Source organism: Cryptomeria japonica, chromosome 3 (assembly GCF_030272615.1).
Source record: "Cryptomeria japonica chromosome 3, Sugi_1.0, whole genome shotgun sequence".
Classification (NCBI taxonomy): domain Eukaryota; kingdom Viridiplantae; phylum Streptophyta; class Pinopsida; order Cupressales; family Cupressaceae; genus Cryptomeria; species Cryptomeria japonica.
The window spans coordinates 901,801,941-901,828,201 of record NC_081407.1 but is presented as its reverse complement, the minus strand read 5'-3'; the positions used below and the strand labels follow the sequence as shown (position 1 = coordinate 901,828,201).

The 26,261-nt window shown below is 32.5% G+C and overlaps 1 long non-coding RNA gene across 1 annotated transcript; it reads left to right on the top strand.

Annotated features, from left to right (window-relative positions):
* Window positions 1-1,894: 1,894 nt before the first annotated feature.
* On the top strand, window positions 1,895-11,065 carry LOC131066356 (uncharacterized). The gene is made up of 3 exons (XR_009111652.2): window positions 1,895-2,025; window positions 2,119-2,274; window positions 10,810-11,065. It is a non-coding gene; the product is annotated as an uncharacterized LOC131066356 (long non-coding RNA).
* The last annotated feature ends 15,196 nt before the right edge of the window (window positions 11,066-26,261 follow it).

The following is a 26,261-nucleotide window of genomic DNA, read 5'->3' as shown; positions in this document are numbered from 1 at the left end:
TCGTCCTTGTCCTGGCCTGGTCTTCTTTCATCTGCAAAACAAACCAAAAGATGATTGAGGACACATAATAAATTCCAAGTTTGGGTCAAAGTAGAATGTCCTATAGAGGAATTCACTCTGGACCCTTTGGAAGGGTCAGGAGCGAAACTGAATTTCTCTTTGGACCCTTTGAAAGGGTTAGGAGCGAAATTTGACATTTTGGTCTTTCCATCAGGATTCATATATGAAATATAACATTTAAGTATAAGTGACATTTCCTTATATCTTTCTTCTTTCTTATACTTTAAGTTATATTCCATATATACTGTCAGAATGTTTGAGAGTGGTTTCGGACCTCTAGGAGTTATAATGCAAAATCTAGTTTTTGGAGGATTCTTCAATTTTCCAGACTTAGTCAAATTTCAGGATCAGGACGACATTCCAGACAGCCAAATTTCAGGACATTTGAAGATCAGGATGACATTTCAAACTTCATCACTCACCAATTTGACCTAACTCAGATCTTCAAAGATGATATTCACTCACCAAGCTTCATTGACCTCCTGAAACTCAAACAAGACACAATTAGCAACAAGAGCAAAACTTTGTCCTAAGGAAGACTTTCAAAGATGACCCTAACCCAAAGCATCCACTGACTCACCCTTTAGCTAAAACAAAGCATGCTATCTTAGTGATCCCTCTAGCAACACTCAACATGCAAAGGCTAATAGAAAAAACCTTAAAAGACCTAGAAAAATAAACCTCAGAAAGCAAAAAGTAGGGTTCCCCATTTACAATGGGGCGATGTGTGAATACGTCACAACAGGATGGCAGTGGATTGGTTCACAACAAAGGCCGCCCACGGGGTGGTGGTCGCAGGAGGGGTCAAGGTCCCTTGCCAAGAGCATAATTGTTGCAATTGGTCCATACGAATTTTGAGAGATATGCACTCCGCTGTTTTTTCTTGACGTGTGCTTTCAGTTTTCCAAAGAAAATCTTGCTAATTTCCAGGATGTACTAGGAGGCTCTTCCTCCTCTTTCTATAGATGTTGGACTTAGTTTCATATTTTGTGGTCTTTCATAATCTGCAGGAACTCTTTAGTATCATATGTATGGGTTTTTAAAAATCTGCAAGATCTCTTTTAAACATGTATCTTTGTTAAATTATCCTCATTATAATATAAATTTTGGCTCTGCCTTTATTGATAAAAAACAAACATTCTAAAAAAAAAAAGAATATTGAAAAACATAAACGATCAAATACTTCTAGGCTTAGAAGTGTTAAACATTTAGAGTAAACTAATATTTTCTAGGCTTAATATGTTGCTTAAGGTGTGTGGTCACAAGAATACACTTCTAGACTTACAAGTGTTAAACACTCAGAGTTGACTAACATTCTCTAGACTTAATATGTTGCTTAATGAGTGTGGTTTAAGACTCGCTGAAATGAAACTAGTATGAATAAAAGATTAAAATTCATGATAAATACTCATGTAAAATATTATTTTATAGTGAGACGATCTACAATCTTAACAAGTATTTGAAAAAAAAAACTTTGCATTTAAAAAATGTACTGATTTATGATGTGGCTAGAGGAAGGGGTGGGCAATGATGCATTGAAGAAGAGGTGAACTAAGACATTACAAACAATCAAATTTAGAAATAGCAATTTATATCTTTATAGAATATGGAACTTTAATATCATTAAAAAAATTCACACACAATCAATTTTAGAAATAGCAACTTACATTTCTATAGATTGTATCAATCCCATATCATTAATTACGAGTCATTTGTATTAAATTTAATAATAGTAAATTGCAGGCACTCCATTCTCAAATAGGTAGTTGGCAGTGTGGCAGCAGGGTAGTTGCAGTGTGAAGTCTTTTTCCATTTTTAGGGTTACAGAGTTGTAATGAATGAATGTAACGCATGAAAAATTCTCAATGAATGTAACGCGGCATGCAGAATTCGCAATGAATTTAATGCGTTAAATGAAGTTAAATCTGTTTCTGCTCTGAATTATCATCTTCCATTTTCTCACAGGTGCGAAATCTAATGTTTCTCTTTTCCTTTTCTGTTTGTTGATTTTTTTTTTCAGAAAATATTAAGCTAATTTATTTTCTGTTTCTGCTGCAGTGGCTTCTATCAAAGAATGAGTCTTTCATTTCAACAGTATTCTTCTACTACTTGTACGTTGCTTATATTTTAGAGCGTAGGGTTCAGTGTAGTCATTTGTAGGGTTTCCATCTGCCAATTTGTCAAGTATTTCCAGTTTACTTGGGCATAGATGAGGTAAGTATATGTTCCATGACTTTATTATTTTGTTTCAAAAGTGAAAATAATAAGCTTGAATGATTTTATTACATTAATTAAACAGATGCAAAATATTCTTTTTATTGGATTTAGTGAAAATAAATCTGGTTATTTTAAGTTTGCTATTCTCTCAAATGGTTTTAGGGTAAACCGGATTGAACCTTTATATCTGTCTTTGCAATTTGCATAAGATTTCAGAATCCATGCACAGCTGAATTCAAATATTAGAAAACGTTATCCATTGCTTTTGGTAAAGAAAATCTGCTGTAGGGTAATTCTATCACACTGGTATACCCAACATCTCCTCACCACAGTTAAAGTATATGTCTTGGACAATATTTGAGCTAGTTTTAAACCACACACATTAAGTAACATATTAACTCTTGATAGAATGTCAGTCAACTGAGAGTTTAACATTTTTAAATGGATTTAAACATATTAAGTCTAAAATATCAGTCAACTGAATGTTTAACACTTTTAAACCCATTTAAACGATATACAGTACTTGAACATTAAAAAGTGAAATATGACTGATTAACCTAAAAAAAACCGCCTATTCTATGAACCAACTTGAACATTAGAAAGTGAAATATGACTGCTTTACATAAAGAAAACCGCCTGTTCTATGAACCAACCAGATGACTTGATATTAAAAAACAGGGTATATAGAAAACAGAAGAACAAAGATAAGTAAAAAAAAATCAAAATCTGCAAACGTTGGCCACTGGGCCTCCCATCATTCCAACTCCCCTTGCCTGCCTCATCCTCAAAAATAAATGAATGAAATGAATATTTATTTCATTAATGATTTGCTGGATGTTGCAAACTACATTTTTTCCTTGATCGCAGCCATGTCTGCAATCTCCTCCTAGAATCCTCTTGATCACCTTGATAACTAGAAAATAAAAATAATTTATGACTTCTTGCATTCTTTTCTCTTTTATTTTACCAAAAAAGTCCATCTTCCTTTTAGAGGCCAACAAATGAATATGGGATTCCATCTCCACTTCAAATTTCTCTCTCTTCCAAAAACCTAAGATTCCTTCCTTGAAATCTCGAGCTGAATAATTTTGAAGTTTCTGGGAAGGGAAGCCAATTAAATGTATTAACTCCTACTTGCGTCCGTATTTTTCGTGCTCATGCCAACTTTATATCCTAGTAGCTCCAATTAAAGTCTACTAATTTGACAGCTAAGGAGAGAACTATTAGTCTCTTCCTCCGCTATCTTGAATTATTTCCTTGGGTAAAAAAGAGGTAGCTATCTCTCACCTCCACCAAAAACCATCTTGAGCTCTTCCCAAGGAAAATATGATTTTATCTCAACTCATTTAATGACATTTCCAACTAACTTTGCTTTTGCTTATGGGATGACGTATTTCAAATTTAAATATTTTTGATAGTCTAGTCACCTAGGGACAGGACCCAGTAGTTGTGCACCCTAACTTCGCCCTTCTTAAAATCTTACGTGGAAATTTCAAATCACTATGATTGTTTTTACAGCAGCTTACTTGGCAAGTCCCCTGCTTAAAACGAAGGTTTCAGGGCCACATCATCAAATATGATGCCACATCAGCATGCTTTTTGCCAAGGCGTCCAAAACAACCCCTCCAAAAAGTGAGACCAATAGGTATGCAAAAGGGCCCCAATACTTGTGCAGCTGATGTGGCATCACATGATTGGTTACTGTTCACAACAAATGGTATATTTCATTCAATTATTGGTACTTATCATACAACTATTGGTGCAATGTTATACAAATGTTGGACATTAAATCAACAAGTATGGAGTATTAAATCAACAACTTCTATCACAAGAATTGGAACACGCTCAACTACTGAGTCCTTTCCTCTATCTATCTCAACCACCTTGACTAAAGCAATTTTTAACAAGCCACCTCAATCCGCTGACATTTGCCAACCTAAACTCTACCCCAATTTTTAATAGAATGTGACCGACCCCAAATTTTTTTGACATATCCAACTAAGAAAATTCAAATACCAAATATTCAAAAGACTTACCATTTGGGAATCCCCCCTAGAATGTCCTTTACTTTGCCTCTTTCCTAGGGCTACCACCCTCTAGACTTCCATTAATATGAAGGATTTGATAGGAATAAAATAGGCATAGCTTTTAAAAGTTAATTAGTCTGGATTTTAAAATGCTTTCCAAGCTTTACTAAACTTCCTTGGCATCTTATTTCATAAATATATGAGTCAATTGAATGACAAATCCTGTGATCTACTAATAGATGTCATGAAATCTATGAACTATACTTGTTGTCTAGAATATGACTATGAAAGGACCCACTAATATGTTTGTTGTTTATTCTATTAGCTCCCATATTTTTACCAATTGATCCACTAGGCCATTTTCTTCTCTGTAAATGTGATTGATTATCGTCACTTCAAAAAACTTTAAAAGATCTAATGCCCTGCCTAGGAATGAGTTCAACCTCTAGTTTGGGGTTGCTCTAGTTCTAAGAGCGTTTATGATTATTGTCAAATCCCCTTTGATTTCCACCTTCTTGATTCCTAATTCTCTACAAATTAAAATACCTTCTATCACCGCTTTGAGTTTTGCTATATTATTTGTATCAATTTCTAAAGGTTTAGACTACTTAGAAACTAAAATTCCCTCCCATGAATGAACTACACAATCTGCTCTTGAAGCTAGTGGGTTTCCTCTAGAGGCTCCATCAAAGTTTAACTTATAACATCCTACTTTAGGAAGAGACCACACACATTGACTTTTGTTTATCTTGGAAGCCTCTCCTCGCTTACCAACATAGGGAGGGATCTTCAACTCAAACCATCTACGCCTCATCTTGTCATCCAAACTAGAAAAGTGAGTCTCTTTTGGAACATAGGTTGATATTCTTCTATTAGCCACCTCAACTATAACTACTTTCATATTATTAAATCTAGGACCTCCCAAGGCATTTTTTAATCCTAAAATATCCTATGGTTTCTTTCCTTCCATAATACCCATATTAATATTGAAGGAGATGAGATCCACATTATTCCATATAAACTTGTTGAGAATAGTTTAGGCTAACTTGAGGTTTTTGGTTCGAACATGCTCCTCAGATGTTGTTTATTGTAGTGTTGTAATATTCAATACGATGATATTGTAAATATGATCATATTGTATTTTTGAGCTATAACCGAAGGTTTTCTTCCTGGTTCTTTCCAGCCGGTATGCTCTTCTGAACCAGGTTTTTGTAATCTTCTATATATTATATATTCTAGTGGCTTGCCACTTTTGCCAAAAAAAAAAAGTCTAGGCCAACCTTGAAAAATAGTCATAATGCCATTGGGAAGAGCAGTTATTAAAACCTAATTTTGCACATAACCATTGCAAACATCTAAGGAAAAAGGGGCATCTAAGAAAGGTATGATCAATTATCTCTTCACTCTGCTCACATAAGACAAAAATGGATGGACCAACAACCCTAGCTTCCTAAACCATTTTGCAGTTAAAACTCTACCTTGAAGGGCTACCCAAGTGAGAATACCTGCATTTGGTAAACACATTTTATGCTACATAGTTGAATCAGAATTCTAGTCTTTTGAAAATGTGTCTTTCAACTATTATTCTATATCCATCTTTTGAGTTATAGATTCTTGATTGTGCTCCCTTCCCAATTAGAATAGCTTATCCATTCCGAAGTGAGAGTGATCTATTATTTAGAATCTACTTAAGTTGGGAAATATATTCTCTCCTAGTAGGGAGATCTTCAAGATTTATCCATCTCCATCCCAAAAAGGAATCTCTGTCAAAAATTCCATGTAGTCTCTGACATGAATTCCCTAATTTATTTCACAAAATTCCTTAATATTGTTGGCATCTATCATTTTTCTATAGTTGGGTAACCTCCCCAAGAGTTTGACCAAAAAGGGGCCCTTCAACCATCTACCACATCCCAAGATGGTTGCTCTGTAATCAATTCTTTGAATTTTAATATTTAAAGTTCCAAATCCTTGACCCTTTTGGGGGGTTGAGTCTTGAAGAAACTTTTTAGGCTCATATATTCTAAGTATTTACTTTTTAGAATTTTGACCCATTTTAAATGAGAATCCTTATACAATTTCCAAACTAACTTCTCTCCTAGAGCTTTATGTTGCCACACCTTATTTCTCAAACCTACTCCTAATTATGTTGGTCTCCAAATCTTATCCCATGCCATCAATGCCATTTTTTTTTTCAGTCGTTCCCGACTAGTAAAAGGATCTCATCTTCTTCACTATCTTTCCATTTGCTCCTACTGAGAGAGATAAACAAGACATCAAGTAAATTGGAAGAGCTAAGAGAATAGCCTTCAACATAGTGATTCTCCCTGCCCATGAAAGCCATTTAGTCTTCCATGATTCCAATAAAATTATATTATATTGTTAATATAATATCAAACAATTACCTTAGAGTTATACTATTATTCTTAATATTATCCTATTTCTTTTTTTATCAATAAATAGCAGCTAAAGTGCTACACCCTTTGTATTAATATATATAAAAATATTACGTTTGTAACTCTACTTCCAGTAATATCAAACTACTATGTCCCTTACCCCTAGATACATAAATACCCATACCCCTTAATAGGTATCCAAGACAATACTAAATGTTTCCCAAACCAAAATGGAGACAACCCCAACAACCTATTCAAAACATTTTCAAAATTATATTTGATCACAACCAAGAGCAACCAAAACCCCATTAACATGATCCAACTGTCATAAGACTACTGCAAATTAAGAAATCTCTTCAACTTTGATGTTCGAACGTAGTTGGATGTTGTACTTGATCTCATTTCCTCCTTTTTCGTTGAACTCACCATCTTATTTGAAACCTGTGGGATTGTACTTTACCAAATAAAATCATGCATTTATCATCCTTGATGGATACTTTGGGCTCTACATCTATGGTTTGTCCTTCTCGATTCGGCCCATCACTTTTCATCGAAAAATGATGTAGGGAGACATCTTTCCACCATGTAGCTTGACTATCAATTCTCCTTTTAGCACTTTGTTCTTCAACATGAAGCATCTATGACATTGAAAGGGGATGCCTTCATAATCTAGACTATTTGAGTCCAACATCCATTTTTGTGTTGAGTGAAATTTCACAAGAAAGTTTTTTGGTGATATCAATCTCCACCAAAATACAAGCATATGTTATGTGAAGAAAGTTTGAGGAGCCCTCATCAACTGGTAGAAACTTTCCCAACTAGTAGTCAATGAATTCAAAATAGGATTCAAACCAAAATCGAAGAGGAAGGTTCGGTAGCCTTACCCAGATTGGAATAGCAATGAAATATTTAGTAACCAGATTGAATGCATGGTGCCGAGGTTTTAGCATTAGCAAATTCTCCTTACAATCACACTGGTGATCAGAGAGGATATAATAAAAATCACTCAAATTATCAAAGGCGACAATGAAGAACCCTCACACACAGGGTAAATTTGCAAATCACCTTCTAGAATGGGACTCCAAGTATCAGATATCTACTCATGAAGCTTCTCCAAAATCAGCTACAATCCTCAAAATCTCCCAATAGACCATGTTTTGCAAAGAAAATGATATTCTCATCTACCTCATGCAAATATCATCCCCAAAATCAACTATGAGAGGGGATTTGGAAGGATGGAGGTGTGGTAGGAGGCACATAGACCTACATAGGGGGGTTGGTATTCCCTTTCCAACTTGCCCCCAAATACTTCCCATCCATCCCATGGACATACCTATTGATCCATGAATCATTTGTAGATGAAAATGAAGGTCTCTACATACTGATGCAACCCCTTTCATTGGGAAAACCATCCCTATTTGGGCCAACACCATTTGCACGACATGGCTATGCAACCATCATAGGTTTCTATTTTCTCAGTAGGAAGATACAATGATCTAGTAATGAAAGTCTTATAAATAATGATATAATACGATTATAATATTATACTAAATAGGATTAGAGTAAAGTTATGATTAGGATTACGATTAAATTATAGTTAGGGGTCATGTAATTATAATATAATAATATTATTATATATTAATATAATTATATTTAATAATATATTATTATATTATTGTATATTAACTTATTAATGTCTTTCATGTTGCGCTTGTAATTGCTACTAACATATATATTTTATTTAATAATATATATAAAATTTTCCAAGAGATATCTTTCTTGAGGCTCCTATTCAACTTTAATGTGAAAAAATACAAACGCCTCGAGAAAGATACGTCAAAGCAAATTTTATATATTATTATTTAAATTAAATATATATAAACTAGTTATAGTAGCCGCAAATCCAATTAGAAACCTATGGATTGATTACAATCTTAAAATTGATTCCTCCAAACATCTATATGCTTCATGAAATGACACAATGTAATATGCATGTGAAAGGAGAAAACGATTTACCAAAGATAGAATGTTATTAAAGTAAGTTCATTTATATATTTTCTTAAGATAACATTTTTTTAATTTAATATTTGTATTTAACATAAAGATAAAATATTTGGATTATGACAATCTACTTCTTTTCGGTGGTAATTCTAATCAAGACATTTGAGATTATGTTTAATCTAATTTATTTTTAAACATTCTATTAAAAATCTTTCATCATTATATTCAATATTCTTTCTCTTTTTTCTATTATTCTTTTATTCATTTATCTAAAAATCTTCTTATTTCTAATATAGTCTACTTTCTGAAATGAAACAAAAACTATTGTTTTCAAATATCTTATGAACAAAAAATTATTTTCCACATCATAACATCTAACAAAAACTATTTTTTTCAAATATCTTATGAACAACAAATTATTTTCCACATCATAACATCTATTTTAACAACTAATCATTAAACTGTTCCTTCTCCATCTGAAATTATTATCATTATCTCAATTCAACTCATATCTTCCAATTCCCTTAGTATGGTCCTCTCAATATTATTGTTGGTAGGTTTCAATAGGATGATTTTGAACATCATTGGGCTGATTTTTTATACATGTAACACATTTGGAATAGAAATTAAACATTTGTATTTAGATTGCTAAAAATAATAAATATCTTACTCATATGTTTCCTTTAATTCCCCAAATATTTTTTTCTTTAATGTCTTATTTATCTAATTTTCCATGAAAAAAAAAACCTTATTCTACACACCTAGCTTCCTATTTGTCTAAGTTTTCAATTAAAAAAAGGGGTCTTATTCTACACACAGCTTCCTTCCATTCTTCTAACATGTAATACTTCTGATTTAATTCTCTAATATATATATAAATTTTGTGACACCTTTATATCTGATATAAAAGATATTTTACAATTCCATTCTTTTTAACATTCATTCTATTTTTTCATCCGAATCAAATCATTATCCATGCTAAAATGTATACAATAAAGCTACCCATCTTCTGAAATTGACAACTGGGTACCCATTTTCATATTTGATCTCTTATTTTCATTTATATCATGATTAATTTAAGCAAGCATTATTCATAGATTTCAAAAATCTTATAAATTCTTTCACATATTTATTTTGTTATCATAATCAAACATTTGGTTTATTGTTATTTCCTATCTATTTAGAAATACTAAAGATTGCATGGCAGTTACAATTACATTCAGAAATTTAATGGATTGTTGCGCTAAGTACAGTTGAAGAGAATGTTTTTTAAATTGATTTATATACCTTTGATTAGTAGTTGGTTTTTTCTATTGTTTCATCTTCTATTTAAGATTTTCGATGATTTCTTCATATGTCCATTCTTGTGATTGTAATTGGATTTATTATTTTCTTCAAATTTCACCATAACAAATATATATGAACATACACAAATATTCATTTATTTGAAAAACATCTATTTACATATATAAAATGAATTGTTGAATCATATCTCAATTAGATAAGTGAAACATCGAAATTAGATATTTGAAAAACATAGATATTTGGACATAGCAAGAGAATTATAAAATAAGTCCCATTACTTGATTCTCCATATTAATGAAAAACAAAAATAAATCTGTCAGGTTATAAGGTGTCATAAATCAAATTTTTTAAATTAAAAAATTACATATTTGTATCAAATCATTGTTTAGCAAACAAAATGTAAGCCTTAAAATAACAAGATTTAAACCAAGAGATCGTTGAATATTTCCAATTCTTCGTTCCCTAATTTGTGAATAAAATTATTTTAAATGAGTCTTTGTGGTCAACATATAAATTGAAAGGACATTTATTATTTTTTAATAGTCTATAGGTGATGACAACCTTTTATCATGTTGTATGGATTATTTAGTATAACATAGTATAATTTATTGTTTTAATAATAAATTGTAATATATTTATTGATGAGAATTTAATGGTATTAATATTAGTTTTTAATTTTAATTATTTATTTTTGCACCTATTTTTATTAATCTTTTTTATACATATAAATCGAAAGGGAATTTTAAAGTCTCTAGAAGGTCTATTTTGTGGGCATCTCTAATTTTTAAATTTTTACTATGTAGAAATTATACAGATTTCATCAAGGAACCAACTTTTGTCTTCATTTTTGCATCCAAGAGGAGTGCGTTGTGCTTTAAGGTTGATGAATTCCTAAGCTCTACTAGTTATAATATTAATGTTTATTTCAAATTTGCAAGACAATGACAATTCTTATTTAGAAGGCAATGCCATTGCCTTCGATTATGTTTTTTTATTTTTCTTATTTGAAGGCGATGCTGCTAGATGGATGTAAAGGATTATATGTTATCTGGAAGGTAATGTCACCATATGGATGCGATTTTAATTTTCTAAATAAATATATGAAATTAAAATAAATAGATTATTTTTTTAGTTATGTGGGTTTTGCTCAATATTATAAAATTTGTTAACCTTTCCTCTACCATTGTATGCTTTCATCTTGTTGTTCAATGGATCTTGATGATCAAAAAGTGCTGGCTAATAAGGGAGGCAAGTCTATTTAGTTTGTTAACATCAAATTTATTGGATACCAACTAACACATGAAAGTAAAAAAAGAAATAATTTTTTTACTTGTGTGGGATGTGGCCAACATTACAATTGTTAACCTATTATCTATTATTTTTCTCTCTCATCTTTATTAGCAAGCCTATTTAGTTTGTTAACAAAAAAGATAACATCAAAGAGAATATCAAAGAGAGTATCATAGACAATAACGAGAACAAATGACATAGGTTAAAATAGAAGAACAAAGAAGAAGATGCAATGAAGCTGATGGACAAAGATATGCTAGAAGAAGGATAGAGATAATGGTGGAACAATTGGATGTAGAAAATAGAGATGAATGAAACCTGCATAGAAATAGATGTCAAAGAATTTTTTATCAATTCTTTTATTCTGAAACACAAGAAAGACAATAATTTGATCCCCAAGTTAGAGGCAAAATCATTCATTGGATGGAAATATTGAGTTGAATCTTCAAAACTAAAATTCAACATCAATAGAACAAGTACTAGAAATACCACAATGTGGTATTAAATTAGAGATAAATGTAGGGGTTGAACAAAATATACATAATCCAAATGGTTCACTTCAGTCTGATTTCAAAAGATTCCAACTCTAGTTTAGATATCAATTAGACAGATTGAGAACCTCAAACATGTGTTAGGTTTGTCAGAAATCTTCTCATAATCAAAGTAGCTCAAACTTATGAATGTCCTATATGCAACAAGTGTTGACAAGAGAGAGGAAATCATAGGTTTCATATTCAAATAATATGGATCCTGGCCCAGAACCAAAGGATCTTGCAAAATTGACTCAAATAGAGGAGAAGTGGATTGTACGTGTCAGCCCAATACTACAAGTTACACATGCAATAGGTGGTCAATATAAATACAAAGGGTACACTATAATTTTCCCCAAAATGTAGAACATGAATTAAATATTTTGCTACATACAATAGAGAATTTTTCATTGATTATTGTTAGAAGGGATCAACATGACACCAATTACAACTTTACAATCAAGATGGATTGTGTGTATAAAATACTCAAATATAAAGTAGAGCATGGAAAATATTATTTAGATGTTAGAATTGCTGAAAATGCTCTCAATGAGATGCCAAGAAATTTTGATGAAAATATTTTCAACAAATTAAAGACAGTGCAGATGAAATTTTACTCAAATGTAATTGAAACCACATTTGTCGATCCAGTCAAGGAGATTGATGAAGGTAATATAATTGAGCACACAATGTCAATGGCTTCAAGACCACCTAATGTATAGAGAAAAATGGAATTAATCCATGCATTGGTTAATAATCTTGATGCAAATTCAACAACATTGATTGATTGGACAGGTATTGGTGCATCTCCAATTAATGAATATATCACATTAGGGCTACTTGATATGACATTTCAATATTATTTCCCAATGATAGATGTGTCTGGTTAGAACTAAGAATGAGACGAGTGCATTTGTATGAATTTGTGAATTTCATCCATTGCAATATAGGGATCATTATTTTGGTATTTACATCCAAGATTTAGATATTTTATGATGAACAAGATAATGAGACGTCGTGCACAAAATTCATCTGCAGTGTTTGCAAAAAGAAAATTTACAAGATATGCCTATCACCATCAATGAGTTACGTCAACATATGAAAAACATGTCATAGTCTCATCTAGCTGATAGGTTGATGCGGTTTGAAACAATTTTGAGGGGTACAAGATCATATTGGGCTAAATGTCGTGCAGAATTGACAAACATGTTTCACCAAATTGGCTATCCTACAATATTATTCACTTTAACTGTAGCAGATATATATTGGCCCAATTTGTATGCATTCATGCTAGTAACATCCCCAATTAATTCACATGAAGCTCAAAATTGGAGAAAGCAAAATTTTATTGACTATCCTCATATAGTCTCACATCATATGCATTTAAGACATACAATATTAAAAAAAGAGGTACTAGAAAAATGAATGAATGTCAAAGATTATCGATGTAGATATGAGGGGAAACATAGGGGTTCACCACATGTGCATCAATTTATATGGATCAATAGAGCTCCCAATATGGACAACATTGATTGGTCAAATGAGGAAGAACTAAAAAGTTCTGATAGATATTTTCATTGTATTATTCATGCATGAAATCTTAAAGAAGATCCACATCAAAGAAAATATGTAGGCATGTTCAATAAATATTTAAATATACATATCTATAATATTATATGAAACTAACTATTTATATAGTTAACGATAAAACTGATATATGAATTTTTTAATTTTCAATTGTAGGTATTCCAAAATTATCTTCAACATCCATGTTTAAAAGATACAACGCAACTTGCAGACATGGATATTGACCATGACTATGAAGAGATATTAAACTGTGTATAATGACAAATAGTTTGTAGGGAGGGTGTATGTCCACAAAAAAACAAGAATGGTTTGTAGGTAATTATTTTATCAAGTAATATTTGCATATCAAAATTATATATTAAGTAAGAAAATAAAATATATGATTGGTTGACATTAATTATAGGTATAATACTCTTTGGCAAAAAATTTGAGGGGATCAAAATTGTATGAAGACATAGAAACATGCGACAAAAAATTGAACCAACAAGAAATGATGACAGAGTGAATTCACGTAATTGTTACATACTGAAATTATGAAGAGAAAATATAGATTGGCAGCTCGTTTTTTCCAAACATGTAGTAATCAAGTACATTGCAAAGTATGTAGAAAAAGTTGAGAAAAGTTCAAAAACATACCACCAAATGTTGATGTGTCTTCTAGGCATAAAAAACCCCGACGATTTAGTTGCACAAGCATATAGAAGGCTTCTAATAGAAGTTATTATAGAAAGAGACATTGGAGCTCAAGAAACGTGTCACATGCTTTTAGAACTTCCGTTGATGAAGCATAGTAGAAGATTTATAAATCTAAATGTATCTCGTTAAGTGTTCAAATCTGTAATAGTGAATAATGAGGAGAACAATGATGAACACACAAAATCTTTCATTGATGGATATAAAATAAGGCCTCTTTGTATGGAAGGTGTCATATTCATTGATGCAACTAGATCATGGATATATAATCCTAAAAGAAGAAGAGACAATAAATGAGAGTCAAGGGAAAGTGCAACCATTGTCAGAGTTTTTTGTAGGTTTGTATCCATTCCTTCATGTGAGTTCGATAAATGGAGTGACTTTTGTTTTTCAGAGTTATTATTGTACAAACCATTTGTTAGGTCCTAGAGACAACTGAGAGGTGGGAGGGAGGGGGGGTGAATCAGTTGTCTAATAAATTCAACCAAAATTAACTTAACCAAAACTTAATGCTTAATGTCAGTAAACCAAACGTTATGCCGATAAATAGTTTTATTAGTTAATTGCAGTATCGATAAAGATTAATGCATGAAACAAAAAGACAACAACATCCACAACACATAACACAAATATTTGTACATGGAAACCCTATAAGGGGAAAAACCACGGTGGGAAGCCTTACCCACAATCAAATGATACTATTGTAGATAGTATGTGTGTACAATATGGATTCTGCATATGCAGAAATGCCAACTACCTAGAGCTCACTACTCAATCACAAAATGAGAGTCACACTGAGTACAATTGGATGATTAAATCCAATGATAATGTACTGCATAAAATAACATCTTCATATACTGGATTCAGTATCGGTTTAGTTTTGATTGTCTTCACAAAAACCTTCTTTCAACCTTCAAATGATGTTTGCGTGTATAACTCTGCTTATTTTCGCATATACCTTATTAATATTCTTTTTCCAATCACATATCAATCTCACAAATGAGATCTTACATTTATACCATAACCTAAGACCAATTGAATAGGTCGGCTCACTAAAAGATATTACAATAAAATCAATTACAAATAAATCGATATTCGATGCATGATGTCGGCTCAATGCATTTACAATAATAATAAATCATTTCCGTAACATGCCGTGCTGATCTGGAATAGATATGCCTGTTGGTGCATAACCTGGACCTATTTGCCGGTAACAGGAAATATGCAAACCCGAATAAACAAATAACCAAATCGCTAAAACCAAGTGATCAGATAATGTTTTCGACATAACCAAGTAGTCTCCAAGTCATTCCAAGTGCCGGTGAACAATATAATATGCCGGTGAACCAAATACCGGTGACTGTGCATAAGTCTCTGACTTGCCAGTGAACATAACCAAAGATCTCCAAGTGCTGATAAGTGTTGACAAGTGATGACAGGTATTGACATCAATGACAAAACCATATCAACATATCCAAAATACCAACAATCTCCCCCTTTGGCATTGATGACAACGCAAGATGGAAAACCATCAAAGTGTCAAAACAGAAATGCCAAAAACCAAAAACCAACAATCTTCCAAAGAGATCATTAACCATAAATCAAAATACATAATGTCTCTCCCCTAGGAATAATTTCTCTCAAAACACATCTCTCCCAAAATGTTTTTCAAATGTTTTTCCATAATATCTCTCCCCCCTTGACATCAAATTCCAAAGCATTACAAAAACCAGTTTCAAATACAAAATACCAACTTATTATACCAACTACTCCCCCTGAGAAGTAACTCTCCTCATCAAAGCCAGAATAAAAGATTTCTCTGTTAATTCTGCCGGTTGATGACAAACATCAACTGTCTAAGTCTCTATCGGTGGGGGTAGGACTCCAAGTTGCTCTTTGAGATATTTAAAATTCTCCTTAGGCAAAGGCTTTGTAAAAATATCTGCAATCTGCTCTTAAGTATTCACATAAACCAATTTCACTTCTTTTTCTTCAACATTCTCTTTTAGAAAATTGAATTTGATAGAAACATGTTTAGTCTTAGAGTGAAATACTGGGTTCTTTGATATATCAATTGCTGCCATATTATCACAGTAAATAGTTATAGGTTCCTTGCATTTTACCTTTATGTCCTTCAACATTTGTTTGATCCATAATACCTGTGTACAATTTGTTGTTGCTGCAACATATTCTGATTCTGCTGTTGATAGACTTGCACAGCTCTGTTTCTTGCTCAACCATGAAATTAGTCTGCTACCAAGAAAAAATGCTCCGCTAGGGGTGCTTTTTCTTTCACTCACATCTCCTGCCCAATTAGCATCTGTGTATGCACATAAGGCAAAATTTTCATCTCTAGGATACCATAAACCAAGATTTGTAGTGCCTTGTAGGTACCGGAAAATCCTTTTCACTGCTGATTCATGATTTTCTTTAGGATTACTCTGAAATCTTGAAACAATACATACTGCATTCATAATATCAGGTCTTGTTTGTGTTAAATATAGTAAACCTCCTATCGTAGACTTGTATCTAGTCGGATTAACAGGTGTTGATTCATCCTTCAAAGATAAATTATCAGTTGTAGTCATAGGTGTGCTTACCGGTTTACAATTTTCCATGCCAAATTTCTTTAGTAATTCCTTCAAGTACTTAGATTGACATAAGAATATACCTTTACCAGTTTGTGAAATCTGTAATCCTAAAAATAATTTTATCTCTCCAATCATAGACATTTCAAATTCTTGCTGCATTTTGTTAGAGAAGTCTTTACAGAATCCATCTTCTCCTCCAAAGATTATATCATCAACAAAAACTTCAATAACCAAGATATCATCATTAGTCACTTTGTAATATAGATTTCTGTCAGCATTACCTTTAGTGTATCTAAGCTTTAAGAGATATTTGTCCAATCTAGCATACCAAGCTCTAGGAGCTTGTTTTAGACCATATAAAGCTTTTCTTAGCCTACAAACCATGTCTCTGTTATCTGTCAAAGAAAATCCATCATGTTGTTCAATATAAACTTCTTCTTCAAGATCTCCATTTTGAAATGCACATTTAACATCCATTTGATATACTTTATAGTTCTTGTGTGCTGCAAAAACCAATAAAAGTATGTCTGCCTCAATTCTAGCTATCAGTGCAAAGGTTTCATTGTAATCAATTCCTTCTTTCTGTGAATATCCCTTATACATTAATGTTGCTTTGTTTCTGATTACCTTACCATCTTTATTAAGTTTATTTTTGAAAACCCATTTAGTTCCAATTACATTTTTGTCTTTAGGCCGAGGAACTAATGACCAAGTGTTATTCCTTTCAATTTGTTCCAATTCATCTTCCATAGCTTCAATTCAATATTTATCTTCACATGCCTCATTAATTGATGTAGGTTCAATTTGAGAAATAAGACATACCTCTTCATTTGCCAATCTTCCTCTAGTCATAACTCCTTGAAATTTGTTTCCAATTATCTGATCTTCAGAATGATTTAATTTTACATACCGGGGTGTTTTTACTTGTTGCTGTTTTTTAGTGACTGTTGAATCCTCAGATGATGCTGGTGTAACTAGATGACTATTCTGTACCGGTGTATTCACAGTAGGTTTATTTGTGATTATCTCTATTGCCGGTTCAGAGCCTGTGTACCTTGAATTTCCTCTAAATTGTTCATCAATCTTCACATTTGCACTCTCAACAATTTTCTGCAATCTCTTGTTAAAACATCTATGCTTTGCTCTTAGATGAATAACCAAGAAATATTCCTTCATCACTGCTAGGATCAAATTTGCCAATATACTCATCTCTTCTAATATAGCATTTACTTCCAAATATTCTGAAATATTTAAGAGTAGGAGTATTACCAAACCATAGTTCATGAGAGGTCTTATCGGTTTCACCTCTGATGTGAACTCTGTTGAATGTATAAACTGTTGTATTGACTGCTTCTCTCTAGTATATATGAGGTAGATTTGTTTTTGATATCATACTTTTGGCTGCATCCAAGATAGTTATGTTTTTTCTTTCCACAACTCAATTCTGCTGGGGTGTCCGGGGTGCTAATAACTATCTTATGATCCCATTCACTTCACAAAATGTATTAAATTCCTTAGATGTGAATTCACCTCCTTGATCTAATCTCAAACATTTGATTTTATTGCCGGTTTCATTTTCTACCATCACCTCGAATAGTTTGAATTTCCCAAATGCTTCAGGTTTTTCCTTGAGAAAAGTAACCCAACACATTCTAGAATAGTCATCAATGATTAGCATAAAATACCTATCTCCTTGTATACTTCTAGTTCTTGCTGGACTACATAAATCAGTATGAATTAAATCAAGAACATTGTTAGTTTTCTCTGGAATACTCTTAAAAGTTGCTCTAACTTGCTTTCCAAATTGACATTCCTTACATACCAGATTGTGAGGTTTAACAATCTTAGGTAAATCTCTTACTGCCTTAGTTGTAATGATTTTTACAATGCAATCAAAATTTACATGACAAAGTCTCTTATGCCATAACCAACTTTCATTAATATGTGCAATCAAACATTCTTTCTCATTGTTGTTTAAATGAAAGATATTGCCTTTAGTCTGATTACCGGTGGCAATTTCCAAACCAGTTCTGTTTAAGATTTTGCATTTACCATTCTTGAATTGTAACTGAAATCCTTTCTCAACTAATTGACCAACACTCAAAAGATTATGCTTCAAACCTTCAACATAGTAAACATTATCAGTATTGTGCTTACCATCAAAAGATATAGTGCCTTTTCCTTTGATCAAGCAAGTTTTATCATCTCCAAATCTTACTAAACCTCCATTGTATTCCTGAAAGGTTAAGAATTTACTCTTATCACCAGTCATGTGATGTGAACCTCTCGAATCAATAATCCATTCATCCTTATCTTCAACTTTAGCTGCCAGGCCCTGCTCTACCGGTTGAACAATAGGTGTCGGTTGATCTTCTGTTATAGCAACAAAAGCCCATCCATTGTCTGCCGGATCCTCAACAGAATCATTAGTAACTCCTTCATTAGCATAATAACAAGATTTGTCTCTATTCTTCTTAAACTTGTATTTCTGATAATTAGGGTTAGGCTTATATGTTCTTTTAGCTTCTTCTCTTAATCTTGCATGTCTATCAGGACATCTAGAAGCCATATGACCAATCTTATTACAGTTAAAATATTTAAAGGGTGCTTTACCTTCATACTTACTTCCAATTGGACCTTTAGGCATTTTCCTTGCAAATAGTGCTTCAAGTTCTTCATTTTCTCTCCTGCTTTCTTCAAGTTCTCTTGCATAGAAGGCTTTCCAATCAGATTTCTCAGATGATGATGATGATTCTGCAGTTGATGATGATGCCTTGAAAGCTAGATCTATCTTAATAGTAGTAACATGACCAAATTCCTCAAGTTCAAAAGCTGAAAGTTTTCCAACCAAGGTGTCTCTAGATACTGATGCATTAGGCATTGTTCTCAATTCATTTATAGCTGTAACTTTCATTTTATATGTCGGTGGAAAAGCTCTTAAAACTTTAGAAATAATCTCATCTTCACTTAAGGTTCCTCCACAACATTGTATACCCAAAACAATTTCATTTACTCTTTCCATAAAAGCAAAAATTCTTTCATCTTCTTCCATTTTTCAGACTTTCATACTTGACCCAGAAGCATTCAAGTTTTGCAATTTTGACTGTGGAATCTTCTTCATTCAATGTTTCCGGTTTATCCCAAATAGCTTTAGCAGTAGATCTGTCTGACAATCCCATGACTTGCTGATCTGACAATGCGTTCAAAAGTGCTTCTCTTGCTTTGCAATCATTTTCCTCATCTTTAGCCAAGTTAGGTGGATTAGGTTGACCTTGAGTAGGAGCAGTATAACCATTCTTGGTAACATCCCATATGTCCTTTCCAATGCAATTCAAATGTGTCTCCATCCCGATCCTCCATATGCCATAGTTAGTTCCATCAAGTTTCAGACTATCCTTCTTGAAATAGTTAGAAGACATTGGATCTCCTCAAGCTGTTAAACTTCTGCAAAAAGAGGACTAGGTTCTGATACCAATTGTTAGGTCCCGAAGACAATTGAGAGGGGAGGGGTGAATCAGTTGTCTAATAAATTCGATAAAAATTAACTTAACCAAAACTTAATGCTTAATGCCGGTAAACCAAACTTTATGCCGGTAAACAGTTTTATTAGTTAATTGCAATACTGGTAAAGATTAATGCATGAAACAGAAAGACAACAACATCCACAACACATAACACAAATATTTGTACGTGGAAACCCTTCTAAGAGAAAAAACCACGGTGGGAAGCCTTACCCACAATCAAATGATACTACTGCAGATAGTATGTGTGTACAATATGGATTCTACACATGCAGAAAGACCAGCTGCCTAGAGCTCACTGCTCAATCACAAAATGAGAGTCACATTGACTACAATTGGATGATTAAATCCAATGATAATGTACTGCATAAAATAGCATCTTCATATGCTGGATTCAGTACTGGTTTAGTTCTGATTGCTTTCACAAAAACCTTCCTTCAACCTTCGAATGAAGTCTGCGTGTATAGCTCTGCTTATTTTTGCATATACCTTATTACTATTCTTTTTCCAATCGCATATCAATCTCACAAATGAGATCTTACATTTATACCATAACCTAAGACCAATTGAATAGGTCAGCTCACTAAAAGATATTACAATAAAATCAATTACAAATAATCGATATTTGATGCATGATGTCGGCTCAATGCATTTACAATAATAATAAATCATCTCCATAACGTTTCGTGTTGATCTGGAATAGATATGCCTGCTGGTGTATAACTTGGACCTATTTGCCGGTAATAGCAAATATGCAAACCTGAATAAACAAATAACCAAATCGCCAAAACCAAGTGATCAGATAATGTCTTCGACATAACCAAGTAGTCTCCAAGTCATTCCAAGTGCCAGTGAACAATATGATATGCCGGTGAACCAAATACCGGTGAATGTGCATAAGTCTCTGACTTGCCAGTGAACATAACTAAAGATCTCCAAGTGCTAATAAGTGTTGACAAGTGATGAAAGGTGTTGACATCAATGACAAAACCATATCAACATATCCAAAATACCAACACCATTCCATGACATAGAAAGGGATATTGGTCAGGATAATGACTCCATAGTAAAAAAAGTGGGAGTCATTAAATTATAATGCTTGGCATGTGCAACAAACAACAACTATAGAAAATGTTGAAAACACCAATGATTCTAAAATTGAATAAAAATGAAGTTGTTCAAGAAAATACCACAGTGCATGAATGAGAAATTATATCTAGATTGCATAATGGTCAAAATATGCATATTTTTGAAATAGATATGTTGGATAGAAAATATATTGACATAAATATGGATTGGTCTAATGAATATATCAGGATGAAGAGCACACAATTCAAGCAATCAATTTTATAAGAAACATGAAGGATCCTGGATGTTTTGCATTTGATGATATACCATAATGGATCAACTTTATAACATTAAGTTATAAACAACAAAATACAATCAACATAATTATGACACTACCATAGTAATCAAAATAGAGTGCTTTTGTTCACGATAATTCAAGGAACAAGAGGAATAAAAAAGTCATATCTATTTGGTACCATTAGTCAAGCTCTTCAAAATGCAGCAATGCCATGTCCTTCTTTGCTTCTATTACTTACACTAATAGGAGTTGCTGCCTTGAATATAGGAGCCTCAATAATTTTTCTCAAAATTGAGAATCCTTGTGAGAGATTTTTGTCAACTAGAAGGAATAAGACTCACAAGTTTTCAAGAAGAAATGACACATATTATTGATGAAAAGAGCTCCATTGGTTACAATATGTTGAAAATTATAGATTCCCAATTTATACAGGTATTACCACAAAGTGAAAATATAAGCTTTGCAGGTATACCATTATCACTATTGATGGCAACTATTTTATATAATATTTAATATAACTTATTTGTACTAAATTGATATAATATAAGTAAGTAATTTGAAAATAATTTTTATTGATTATCTTTTAGGCATATCTATGAGTTTTGTTGGAGCTTTGGGCTAGTTACCTCCTGTCAATGATAGTCCAACATATGATAGCAATAGATGGAAAAAAGTTTTTTAGGAATAATTCAAAACTGTGGTCACTCTAGATAAAATATTCAGACAAGATGGAGAAAACATCCAACAAAAAAATTTCATCAACTTTTGACAAATCTAAGAGATACAAACCCAAAAATTGATGATTGAGAGTTGCTTATGATGAGAATCCCTATTAGTTTAAATCCTACAAGAAATGAGAAGTTTGACAACGCCATCCATTTTTTCTCCAAAAATGGTAATCTTCATAATCATAACAAGAGAATGTTATATTATTTGAAGTAACCAGTTGCATGTAGTGTCAAAACAAAGGTAGGAAGTGTTAATACAATAGAAGATTGTTCAAATGATAAAATTGATTTAGAGTTATTGATTAGTAAGAATTCAAGGGTGATGCTATTTTTGAATCTTTAGATAGAGGGAGGTCTTATAAATGGACCTCTGGGGTATATTCAAAAGATTGTCTACAAATTAAGAAGTGCTCCACCTAAACCACCTACATATGTGATGGTTGGATTTGACAATTATTCTAGAATACCATTTGATGATCATCATCCAAATACAATTCCAATAATAGCAATACAGATGGGAAGAACACTTCAATTACCATTAAAACTGACATGAGGATTGATAATACATAATTATCAAGGACTGACTTTTTCAAAAGCTACAATTAACATAGGACCAAGAGAAAGAACAATATTGACATTTGCCATAGTATCTCACGTGAAGTCTTTAGAAGGTCTTAGAATAATTCCACCAGTCACATATGATCGTTATGAAAAAAATGAAAAATGGCAAACAACTCTCCAAGTAGAAAACTGAAGAAAATAGATTCAAATTTTTAGAAGATAATTTGATGTAATATATCTTTGTTCAAATTTGCTTTAATGACTATTAAGTAATACATTATTAGTTGATGCAAAACAATATGTTCAAATTTGTTTCAATGAAAATTAAATAACATATTATTTGTTGATGTTTACGTTCAAGTTTTCTTCAATGCCTATTAAATATTTATTAAATTATTGTTCTTGCTTGATTGTTATTTATTTTATTTGAAAATGAATGTTAGTTACAAATTATTTTCTTAAAGATATATCAATTTTTGTTTTATTTCCGCCAAGATTTTTGGGTGTTACATATGGTATCAAAGCTACCAGGGTTCGACATTGAACCTCGAGTTTGCCACCAAAAACTTTAAATAGAAAACTAAACCTAGATCATAGTGTTTCATAAGATGCAAATCCAGCGAACACCTTAGAAGAAAGTCCGGTACCAGCTTGTATGTACTCACCTTTGTGGAAAATTTGGCTTAAGCATGACTACACTTTTTATTCATTTCTCTCTGACACAAAGACCATCGTTGAGGTTCTTGAGTGGTTTCAAAGAGAAAAACGTGAGTGGACGACCACCGACAAAGCGACAATCAAGGCATCCATTTTGAAAGAATTTAGAATGAAAACAAAACTTTTACTTAAGAAACTACTTGAGAAGGGTGAATGTAATGCCCCGCCAAGAACCCTAAAGGAAAAACCACACAAACTAACCAACTAAGAGTGAAATAATTTATTTTTTAAAAGTTTAATCTACATAAAGTGCTTTAATTACTACATTGCACATTTATTACACAAGTGGAAGTCTAACACAAAGAATTCCTAAAGGGTTACCAACAAAGAATTATTCGAAAGGTTAAATTTCATTATTAAGGTTAATCCAATTATCCATCATAGGATACTCAAATACATACAATTGCCAACATTACCTATTGAAGACAAATAAATCATATTAATACAACAAATTTCATCATTTGGAAGATTGAAAATATTACAATATATTTCTTTTCAAGAAAGCATTGTACATTAAATAAAGATAACTGATATAATAAACATCCAAATAAACAAAGATTATATTAATCGTCTATTACATGGCTTCCAATAATACATATAAATTTACATCTTTACCAAATACCAGGGTAACATAATCCACTGATACAAATGACCATGAAGGTCTCAAAGGTACAAGAATCTCCAACATGAGATGATCCAAAAATAACAAACCACGGGAATATCTGTGAAGCCAATCCTCACATGAAGGAACGAACACAAACATCCAATGGGAAGTGGCATTACCACCTGACCATGTGATCCCAAAACTGAATCACCCCACCGTTCTAGGAGATAGCAGAAGACCCTCAAGCAAGCACAAGCAAAACATGGTCGATAATACAAGTGTGAATCCACAATACTCCAAGTGAACTCAACATCACAATACACTAGTGACCCTAAAGAAAGAGTGTCATCGCATATCTTGTGATGGTTACCCTAAGTAGGCTTCCATAGGTCCCGGGCCCCAACCTGAGTTATCTTGGTAACCTTTCCCGAACCCCTGGTTCCATCCAAGACTCATGTGGACCCTACCAACCCTTCACGAAGACATGGTGGTCGGTTTGCCATTCTAGGCCTTCCCACTACATCTTGAGTTTATACGAGCACTCAACCATGTGCGGGGTACAATATCTTACTTAATATTTAGAACTACCCACCCCCTAATCAATTATTAGGTTATCACTTATTAACTCACTTTCAAGGGGTTATCTAGCCAACCACTTCGGGCGTGACCCCCACTCGAAAGCCACTCTCCCATAGGACACTATACAATCACGGTCTCTCTACGAGAACCCTATGGCGATACTAACATCCATATAACCACTACAAAACACAGGTGACAAAAACACAATCTTATTAACCCTTGGTTAACCATATGTAACATAACACAACATGGTTTACATCAACAAGGTTATAAGGACAACACCTGATCAAGAGGGTACAACAACCACTACAACATGACGACTAAACATGTACAAGAATTGCAACAAAATCAAGCTCTTTGCTAGGAAATACCAAATTCACTAAAGATCATAATTCAAACAATTTTTTGAAAATAATTAATGATTATATACTTGCAATTCAATATTTAAGATTTAATAAAACACAACCACACTTTTTAGAAGAAATTCAAAGCCATCATTAAACTAATAAGGCTAGAATCAAATAACCAATTTCCCCTTTTTATTGTTGAACAAACAAAAATCATAATAACTTAATAAATAAAACATACCATATTAAATCATTAAACATATATAATAATATAAATATATGTATATAATTATATATTCATCGAATATATACTTATATACACATATCATATTATGTATATATATCATATCTAAAACTTAACTTAATTTACGAACAAAGCTAAATTCCAACAACAATCATAATAAAATATATATATATATATATATCTCTGCATTATAGGTATTTGGGCGAAATCACAATTATTTTTCAAACATTGAAAAGCCCAGGCCAAAACATTTAAACTGGCGGACTGCAATTTTTATGTTTGGTAGTGCTGCTACCTTATGGTAGTAGCGACTACCATTGGTAGCTCTACTTGTAATGCCCCGCCAGGAACCCCAAAGGAAAACCCACAACCAAGGGTGAATCATTTTTTTTTGAAGTATAAACATAATAAGTGAATTAACACAACATGCACGATAACATAAGCGGAAGACTTACACCAGAATTCCTTAAGGGTTACCAACGAAGAATTAACTTCATAAGATAGATTCCACAATAACCATAAATCCAAATATACATTATTAACTCAAAGATCACAAGAAGTCATAAGCAAATAAAGATACACCATTGAAATATAGAAAGGATACATTATAATTCCACTTCAATAAGCATGTACACATATCATAAAGGACACTGATAAAAACATCCCAACATAGGATTACATTGCTCTTCCAATACATAGCTTCTTAATATACATATAAAGATACATCTCAACCAAATACAAGGTTACATAAGATCAATATTACAATGACCACATAGGTCTTCAAATAACAATAATCTCCAAACATGAGATGAATCATGGGCCACTAACCATAGGAACACTTGCGAAGCCAATCCTCGCATGAAGGTACAAATCCGAACATCCGATGGGAAGTGGCAC